Here is a 10448-nt window from a genome sequence, read left to right on the forward strand (position 1 = left end):
TGAGGATTGATTCTAAACAACGTTGGACATGTTTCTGTCGATATTATGGAGTTAATTTGGAAAAAAGTTTGGCGTTGTAATGACTGAATTTCGAGTTTTTTTCTTAGCCAAACGTGATGAACAAAACGGAGCGATTTCTCCTACACAAATAATCTTTTTGGAAAAACTGAACATTTGCTATCTAACTGAGAGTCTCCTCATTGAAAACATCCAAAGTTCTTCAAAGGTAAATTATTTTATTTGAATGCTTTTCTTGTTTTTGTGAAAATGTTGCCTGCTGAATGCTAGGCTTAATGCTATGCTAGCTATCAATACTCTTACACAAATGCTTGTGTAGCGATGGTTGAAAAGCATATTTTGAAAATCTGAGATGACAGTGTTGTTAACAAAAGGCTAAGCATGTGAGCCAATATATTTATTTCATTTCATTTGCGATTTTCAAAAATAGTTAACGTTGCGTCATGCTAATGAGCTTGAGGCTATGATTACGCTCCCGGATACGGGGTTGCTCGACGCTAGAGGTTAAAGTAATGATGGACTGTCTTTTGTCTTTGCTTATTTGAGCTGTTCTTGCCATAATATGGACTTTGTCTTTATCACGACTTCTACCGAGGTCGATGCCTCTCCTTGTTCGGGCGATGCTCGGCGGTTGGCTCCGTTGGCTCCGTTGGCTACCCAATATCTGCTCTCCTGCACCTCACTCCCTTACAGCCATTTACGCATACCTGACAGAATACCACACCCATTATGGAGTCAGCAGAAGCAGGTACCTATGGTAGCGGAGTCCAGGAGCGCGTCCAGAAGCACACAGCTTTGATTCACCATCTCGGCACTGCCATGTACCGCGTCTGTCACACTAGGGTGGGCATTCTAACCAAAATAGAGAATAAAAAGCCTCTCTATGGCCAGGGCGTGACAGAATGCTCCATCAGTCTTCCAAGCCTTTGTAGATGAGATTTTCAGGGACCTGCACGGGCAGAGTGTAGTGGTGTATATACAACTTGCAGACTTGTTTACGTGTTGCTGTGCGTTTTGTTGCCAACCTTACTTTGCTACCTGACTACTTAAGGTTTTTACTTTTTAATTACCTTTTATATTTTGTTTTTCCCTCACTAAACTTTTTTTCATTAAGCTTTTTCACTTCGGACGCTTTATCTGGACATGGTTCGTCAGGACTTGCAGCAGCCGAAGCTAAGTAGTAACATTAAATGATGCCTTCTAATTGCAGTCGCTGTACTCATAATATACAGGAGAACGATCGCCTTACTGTGAGGATAACTGTGCTGCAAGCCCAGCTTCAGACGCAATCGTTAGGCAAGGGTAATTTGGTCCCGATTTAGTCCTGTCGTACATACCTACACGTACACTATGGTCACAAGATGCAGGCCTCCTAATTGTCCCTAGAATGTCTAAGCAAACAGCTGGAGGCAGGGCTTTCTCCACAAGAGCTCCATTTTTATGGAATGGTCTGCCTACCCATGTGAGAGACGCAGACTCGGTCTCAACCTTTAAGTCTTTACTGAAGACTCACCTCTTCAGTGGGTCATATGATTGAGTGTTGTCTGGCCCAGGAGTGTGAAGGTGAACGGAAAGGCTCTGGAGCAACGAACTGCCCTTGCTGTCTCTGCCTGGCCGGTTCCCCTCTCTCCACTGGGATTCTCTGCCTCTAACCCTATTACAGCGGCTGAGTCACTGGCTTACTGGGGCTCTTTCATGCCGTCCCTAGGAGGTGTGCGTCACTTGAGTGAGTTGAGTCACTGACGTGATCTTCCTGTCTGGGTTGGCTCTCCTCCTTGGGTTGTGCCGTGGCGGAGATCTTTGTGGGCTATACACGGCCTCGTCTCAGGATGGTAAGTTGGTGGCTGTAGATGTCCCTCTAGTGGTGTGGGGGCTGTGCTTTGGCAAAGTGGGTGGGGTTATATCCTTCCTGTTTGGCCCTGTCCGGGGGTATCATCGGGTGGGGCCACAGGGTCTCCTGACCCCTCCTGTCTCAGCCTCCAGTATTTATGCTGCAGTAGTTTGTGTCGGGGGGCTAGGGTCAGTTTGTTATATCTGGAGTACTTCTCCTGTCTTATCCGGTGTCCTGTGTGAATTTAAGTATGCTCTCTCTAATTCTCTTTCTCTTTTTCTTTCTTTCTCTCTCTCTCTCTCTCGGAGGACCTGAGCCCTAGGACCATGCCTCAGGACTACCTGGCATGATGATTCCTTGCTGTCCCCAGTCCACCTGGCCATGCTGCTGCTCCACTTTCAACTGTTCTGCCTGCAGCTATGGAACCCTGACCTGTTCACCGGACGGGCTACCTGTCCCATACCTGCTGTTTTCAACTCTCTAGAGACAGCAGGAGCAGTTGAGATACTCTTAATGATCGGGCTATGAAAAGCCAACTGACATTTACTCCTGAGGTGCTGACTTGTTGCATCCTCGACAACTACTGTGATTATTATTATTTGACCATGCTGGTCATCTATGAACATTTGAACATCTTGGCCATGTTCTGTTATAATCGCCACCCTGCACAGCCAGATGAGGACTGGCCACCCCTCATAGCCTGCTTCCTCTCTAGGTTTCTTCCTAGGTTTTGGCCTTTCTAGAGAGTTTTTCCTAGCCACCATGCTTCTACACCTGCATTGCTTGCTGTTTGGGGTTTTAGGCTGGGTTTCTGTACAGCACTTTGATGTCAGGACCCGGTTACGAACCTGGGTCTCCGGAGTGAGAAACAGTCACTTAACCAACTGAGCCACGAATAGTCAGCAGAACCCAGAAGATGAGGCAGACACAGCAGTACTTAAGACGGTGTATTTAATAAAGTAAAAAATCCTACAGTACAAAAATGGCAAATCCAAAAGGTGGTAGGTATAGCACAAAAAGCCTCAAAAGATACTCAAAAATAAAAACAGAAATCCACAAGAGCATCCACTGGAAACGACAAGAATACACAGAACACTAGGGCTGGGTGCTAACATACAAACACAGAGCACAGAACTGACGTTCCTACCAGCTCTCTCAGGGTGGAGGGCCCTGAACTGACGAATGAGGTCAGGGTCCAGTATGTCTTTGGCAGGAACCCAGGAGCGCTCCTCAGGACCGTAGCCTTCCCAGTCCACCAGATACTGCCAGGACCGCTGCACCCGGCGGGAGTCCAGTATCCGATGGACGGTATAAGCCGGCTGGCCTCCAATGACACGAGGCGGAGGGGGAGGTCTGTCTGCCGGGACAAGGGGAGAAAAAACAACAGGTTTTAACAAGGAAATGTGAAATGTGGGATTAATCTTAAGGGATCTGGGTAAGTGTAGGCGATAAGAAACTGGGTTAACTCTCCTGGCAACCTTAAAGGGACCGATGTATTTTTGGGACAGCTTGCGAGACTCCACCCGTAGTGGTAAGTCTCTTGTGGAGAGCCAGACTCTCTGGCCGGGCGCAGGGTAGGCCCGGGACGGCGACGTCTGATGGCTTGTTGTTGGTACCTCTGTGAGGAACGCATAAGATTAAGACGGGTCTTCCTCCACATAAGCCGACAGCGTCTGACGAACTTCAAGGCTGAAGGCACTCTGACTTCTGCCTCCTGGTCCGGGAACAATGGAGGAGCATAGCCAAACTGACACTCGTGCGGGGACATACCAGTGGAGGAGGAGCGCAAGGTGTTGTGCGCGTATTCGGCCCAAACAATAAAGGATGACCATGTGGACGGGTTGTCACGAGTCATACATCGGAGGGTGGTTTCCAGCTCTTGATTCATCCTCTCTGTTTGGCCGTTGGACTCCGGATGGTACCCTGAAGATAGACTGGCAGAAGCCCCCATGAGTTGGCAGAAGGCCTTCCAAAACCTTGAGGCGAACTGGGGACCTCTGTCAGAAACCACATCTTGAGGAATGCCGAAGACTCGGAACACATGATTAATTACCAACTCAGCCGTTTCCTTGGCAGAAGGTAACTTAGTCAGAGGGACGAACCTGGCCGCCTTTGAAAACCTGTCGATTATGACTAGGATAGTAGTATTGCCATGGGATGGAGGAAGTCCAGTAATAAAGTCCAATGAGATATGGGACCAGGGTCTGTGGGGAACAGGTAAAGGGTGAAGGAGTCCTTGAGGGCGGAGGTGAGAAGATTTGCCCTGGCAGCACACGGGGCAGGCATTGACGAAAGTGGCAACGTCTTCTCTTATGGTAGGCCACCAGAACTTACGCTGGATGAACTCCAAGGTGCGACCTACGCCCGGATGACAGGTGAGGCGAGAGGAGTGCCCCCACAGAAGGACCTGAGTCCTCACTGCCTTGGGGACAAACAACCGATTGGCAGGGCCTCCTTTCGGGTCCGGTTCGCTAGCTTGAGCACGTCTCACGGTATCCTCAACTTGCCACGAGATCGGAGCCACAATCTTAGCAGCAGGAAGGACAGGCATGTCCGTGTCATCTCGAATGGCAGGAGCGTAGACTCGGGACAGGGCATCCGGTTTGAGATTCTTTGACCCGGGCCGATAGGTGAGGATAAACTGGAATCGATTGAAGAAAAGAGACCATCTAGCTTGTCTAGAGTTCAACCGCTTTGCCTGCTGGATATACTCCAGATTTTTGTGGTCCGTAAGCACTTGAAACGGGTGAGAAGCCCCCTCGAGCCAGTGTCTCCATTCCTTCAATGCCATCTTAACCGCTAGGAGTTCACGATCCCCACATCGTAGTTCCTCTCAGTCGGGGTAAGCCGGTGTGAGAAGAAAGCGCACGGATGAAGCTTCTTGTCTTCACCCCTCTGAGACAGGACAGCTCCAACACCAACCTCTGATGCGTCTACCTCCACCACAAATGGTTCATCCGTAGTCGGTAGTATCAGGATGGGAGCAGAGAGAACGCGCTGCTTGAGTCCTTGGAAGGCCGTCTCAGCTTCTTTTCCCCACAAAAACCTTGCATTGCCACCCTTGGTTAAAGCTGAGAGAGGGGCTGCCACCAAGCTGAAGTTCTTGATGAACTTGCGGTAAAAGTTTGTGAAGCCCAGGAAACGCTGAACTTCCTTAACGGATTTGGGGGTGGGCCAATCCGCTACCGCCCCTACCTTCCTGGGGTCCATTTGGACTCGACCGGGTTCCACTACAAATCCCAGGAATTGTACTCGGGATGAATGGAATTCACATTTTTCCGGCTTAACGTACAGATGGCTGTCCAGGAGGCATTTGAGTACTTGTCTGACATGCTTAGTGTGTTCTTGAAGGGAGCTCGAAAAGATGAGGATGTCATCCAAGTAAACGAACACAAATATGTTAAGCATATCCCTAAGCACATCGTTTATGAGCGCTTGGAACACCGCTGGGGCGTTGGTCAGGCCGAAGGGCATCACCAAGTATTCATAGTGACCAGTAGGCGTGTTGAAAGCGGTCTTCCACTCGTCACCAGGTCTGATCCGCACAAGATGGTATGCGTTCCGCAGGTCAAGCTTAGTGAAAACAACTGCTTCCTGGAGTAGCTCGAAGGCTGTGGCCATAAGGGGTAGCGGGTAACGGTTACGGACGGTTATGGCATTGAGTCCCCGGTAGTCGATGCAAGGACGTAATCCACCGTCTTTCTTGGCCACAAAGAAAAACCCTGCTCCCGCCGGGGAGGTGGATGAACGCATGAGGCCTGCTTCCAGAGCGTCCTTGATGTAGGTATCCATAGCAGCTCGTTCGGGTGGAGATAGGGAAAAGATCCGACCCCTGGGGTCGATGGGGCAATCGTAAGGTCTATGGGGTGGTAGCATGGTGGCCCTCTGTTTGCTAAACACCAGTTTGAGGTCATGGTAACACTCGGGAACTCGGGTCAGGTCGATGGATTCTAAAGACTCGGGAGTAGAACTCGGGGAATTCTGGAAAATACAAGTAGCTTGGCACGTAGGACCCCACTGCTTGATAGTGCCCACAGACCAGTCGATGTGAGGGTTATGGCTGTGAAGCCAGGGGTATCCAAGGACGAGAGGGAACTCGGAACAGGAGATCAAATGAAAGTTAATCAATTCCTGGTGTTGTGAAACTGAAAGTCGCAATGAGGTAGTGACATGAGTGACAAGTCCAGATCCCAAAGGGCTTCCATCCAATGTAGTGACCCTCATGGGTTCACTTAGAGGTTCAGAGGGAACGCCATTCTCCTTCGCCCAGACACCATCCATGAAGTTACCTGCGGCTCCAGAGTCTACCAAGGCTTGAAGGTGAAGCTTGTGGTTGTCCCAGGAGAGGGTAACTGGAATGAGCAGACGGGAGTTGGATGGATGGGAGGAGGTTATGTTTCCCGTTACAGTTCCCCCGGTCTGTACGGGACAGAGCGTTTCCCTGGAGCCCGGGACACGTGGAACGGAAATGGCCCGGTTTGCCGCAATATAGACAGCGTCGCTCCCTCATCCGGCGGTCTCTCTCAGCCTGGGAGATGCGTCCAATCTGCATGGGTTCCGATGGAGCCAGCGAGGATAAAGGTGGGGACTCTGAGCTGGGACTGATAGGGGCTAGAGGTCTACGGTTGAGTTCTCTCTCTCTCAGACGCTGGTCAATGCGTGAGGCCAACTTGATCAAGGACTCGAGATTGTCCGGTGGTTCCCGAGTGGCTAGTTCATCTTGGATAGTGTCGGAAAGGCCTTTCAGAAAGCACACCGTGAGCGCCTCGTTGTTCCAGCCACTTGCTGCTGCCACCGTGCGGAACTGGATGGCATAGTCCGTCACGCTGCGCCAGCCTTGGTGGAGAGTCAGGAGCTGTTTGGCTGAGTCAGAACCACTGCTTGGGCCTTGAAACACTCGTTTGAATTCATCAGCAAAGGCAGAGTAGCTGGCACAGCAGGAACTATGGGCATCCCACACAGCAGTAGCCCAGGCCAGGGCTTTTTCCGACAGCAGGGTGATGATATAAGCGATCTTAGACCGGTCGGTGGGAAACGACGAGGGTTGTAGCTCAAAGGAGAGAGAACATTGGGTGAGAAACCCTTTACAAGCACTTGGATCACCTGAGAACCGTTGGGGAGGTGGAAGACGAGGTTCAGCCAGGGGGTTAACTGCCATGGGTACGTGAATCTGAGGTACTGGGACGGGAACTGTTGCCGGGGTAAGACGATCAGATATTTGCTTAATGGAAGTCAGCATCTCCGACAGAAGATGAGAATGTCTAGCCATTAAGGCCTCTTGCTGAACCAGGGCGGCTTCGTGGCGTTGGACAGTCTCCTGGTGGTGGGACAGCATGGCAAAAAGGTCCTGGGAACTGGCTGCCTCTGGGTTCATTTTTGGCTCTGTGTTTCTGTCAGGACCCGGTTACGAACCTGGGTCTCCGGAGTGAGAAACAGTCACTTAACCAACTGAGCCACGAATAGTCAGCAGAACCCAGAAGATGAGGCAGACACAGCAGTACTTAAGACGGTGTATTTAATAAAGTAAAAAAATCCTACAGTACAAAAATGGCAAATCCAAAAGGTGGTAGGTATAGCACAAAAAGCCTCAAAAGATACTCAAAAATAAAAACAGAAATCCACAAGAGCATCCACTGGAAACGACAAGAATACACAGAACACTAGGGCTGGGTGCTAACATACAAACACAGAGCACAGAACTGAGGGAAACTAAGGGTTTAAATACAATTAGAGGAAACGAGGCACAGGTGCAAATAATAATGGGGATCAAGGGAAAAACATAAGGACAAAAAGCACAATGGGGGCATCTAGTGACCAACAACCAGAACAACCCTGGCCAAATCCTGACATTTGAGATATCAGCTGATGTAAGAAGGGCTATATAAATACATTTGATTTGATATATTGATGACATTCTGATATACTCCGCTACACGTGCATGTGTCCTTGGTGCGCAAGGTTCTTGGTCGACTGTTGGATCATTACCTGTACGCCAAGGCTGAGAAATGTCTGTTCTTCCAAAAGTCTGTCTCCTTCCTAGGGTATCGCATTTCCACCTCAGGGGTGGAGATGGAGAGTGATTTTTTTTTTTGGTTTTTATATTATCATTAATGATTTCTCACAAAACAGAAACAAATGCAACAGTATTATGAAAGAATTGTGGTTTATTTGGTAGCATTTGGTAGTAGTGTGGCTTATTTTACTAATTGCATTAGTACTGTACAAAGTTAGATTCCCCCGCTCCCCCTACCGCAGGCTTCCAGTGGGGAGACCTGAGGTCAACCTACCCCCCATGCCCCCCTCCCCATCTCGTACTTCTGAGTGGGAGACCTTCCCAGGCAGTAGCCTGCCTAGCTCACAAACTAGGATCAGGGCACCCACTCCGACAAGGTTAATTGACCCACTCTCCCACACGATGACAAGATATCATTGACATGACGTGCAAATGAGCGATAGAAAACTGATCGCACAAACTTCACCATCCCAAATTATTTTGTGTGGACACTTATACCTAAACCCCCGGCACTTATACCTAAACCCATGTCGCCTATACATAAATCTCCCAATACCTTATGCCATAGTTTTAACATCTCATTTGTCAGTAGAAACCACATTTGTTTAAGCATGTCAGCCATATCAGCTATGTTTTTTAAAAGGCAGCATATGAGGCTGAATGAACTGTTTTGCTGCCAGACAAGGCTCCGCTGATAGCCAGGTGTAGCGGTTGTAACGATTCACTCCAAGGTGTTGAAAAGAAAGCTCTGCTGTTGGGACAGCTTTATGTAGGTCCTAAAGGTTTGTGTAGACCATTTGTCACCATTAGAGTGCAATTCATGTAATTGTTTAGTGTTGTGTTGTGTAGTGGCTTTGCTGGCATGCATTTAAAACAAATTGGGGAGTTTCCCCCACCAAGATTTACATGTTAAAATTGCCTGTTTTTAACACTGTATTGTAGCAAGCAAGCAAACAACTTAGCGGGAGTAATGTTACAGAAATGACTGTATGTTCATAGGGCTTCTAAGATAAGTGCTGTCAGGATTAGAGGTTGACCGATTATTTTTTTTTTAACGCCGATACCGATACGGATTATTGGAGGACCAAAAAAGCCGATACCGATTAAATGGAAGATTTTTAAAATGTATTTGTAATAATTACAATGACAACAATACTGAGTGAACAATAAAAATCCATTTACAATAAAATAAATAATGAAACATTTTCAATTTGGTGTAAATAATGCAGTAACAAAGTGTTGGAGAAGAAAGTAGAAGTGCAATAAGTGCCATGTAAAAAACGTTTAAGTTCCTTGCTCAGAACATGAGAACATATGAAAGCTGGTGGTTCCTTTTAACATGAGATTTCAATATTCCAAGGTAAGTGGTTTTAGGTTGTAGTTAATATAGTATTTATAGGACTATTTCTCTCTAAACCATTTGTATTTCATATACCTTTGACTATTCTTATAGGCACTTTAGTGTTGCCAGTGTAACAGTATAGCTTCCGTCCCTCTCCTCGCCCCTACCTGGGCTCGAACCAGGAACACATCGACAACAGCCACCCTCGAAGCAGCGTTACCAATGCAGAGCAAGGGGAACAACTACTCCAAGTCTCAGAGCGAGTGACGTTTGAAACGTTATTAGCACGCACCCCGCTAACTAGCTAGCCATTTCACATCGGTTACACCAGCCTAATCTCAGGGGTTGATTGGCTTGAAGTCAAAAACAGCTCAATGCTCAATTTACGAGCCTGCTGCTGCCTACCACCGCTCAGTCAGACTGCTCTATCAAATATCAAATCATAGACTTAACTATAACATAATAACACACAGAAATACGAGCCTTTGGTCATTAATATGGTCGAATCCGGAAACAATCATTTTGAAAACAAAACGTTTATTATTATCGCATATACCCTGACTCTGCGGCAATGAACACAAGAGAAGTGACACAATTTCACCTGGTCAATATTGCCTGCTAACCTGGATTTCTTTAAGCTAAATATGCAGGTTTAAAAATATATACTTCTGTGTATTGATTTTAAGAAAGGCATTGGTGTTTATGGTTAGGTACACGTTGGAGCAATGACAGTCCTTTTTCCACGAATGCGCACCGCATCGATTATATGCAATGCAGGACATCCTAGATAAACTAGTAATATCATCAACCATGTGTTGTTAACTAGTGATTATGATTGATTGATACATTGATGGTTTTTATAAGATAAGTTTAATGCTAGCTAGCAACTTACCTTGGCTTCTTACTGCATTCGCGTAACAGGCAGGCAGCTCGTGGAGAGCAATGTACAGCAGGTGGTTAGAGCATTGCACTAGTTAACTGTAAGGTTGCAAGATTGAATCCCGAGCTGACAAGGTAAAAATCTGTTTTCTTCCAGAATGGTCCTGTATTTGGCTCCATCCATCTTCCCATCAATTTTAACCATCTTCCCTGTCCCTGCTGAAGAAAAGCAGGCCCAAACCATGATGCTGCCACCACCATGTTTGACAGTGGGTATGGTGTGTTCAGGGTGATGAGCTGTGTTGCTTTTACGCCAAACATAACGTTTTGCATTGTTGCCAAAAAGTTCAATTTTGGTTTCATCT

The sequence above is a fragment of the Oncorhynchus masou genome, chromosome 21 (assembly GCF_036934945.1).
Source record: "Oncorhynchus masou masou isolate Uvic2021 chromosome 21, UVic_Omas_1.1, whole genome shotgun sequence".
NCBI lineage: Eukaryota > Metazoa > Chordata > Actinopteri > Salmoniformes > Salmonidae > Oncorhynchus > Oncorhynchus masou.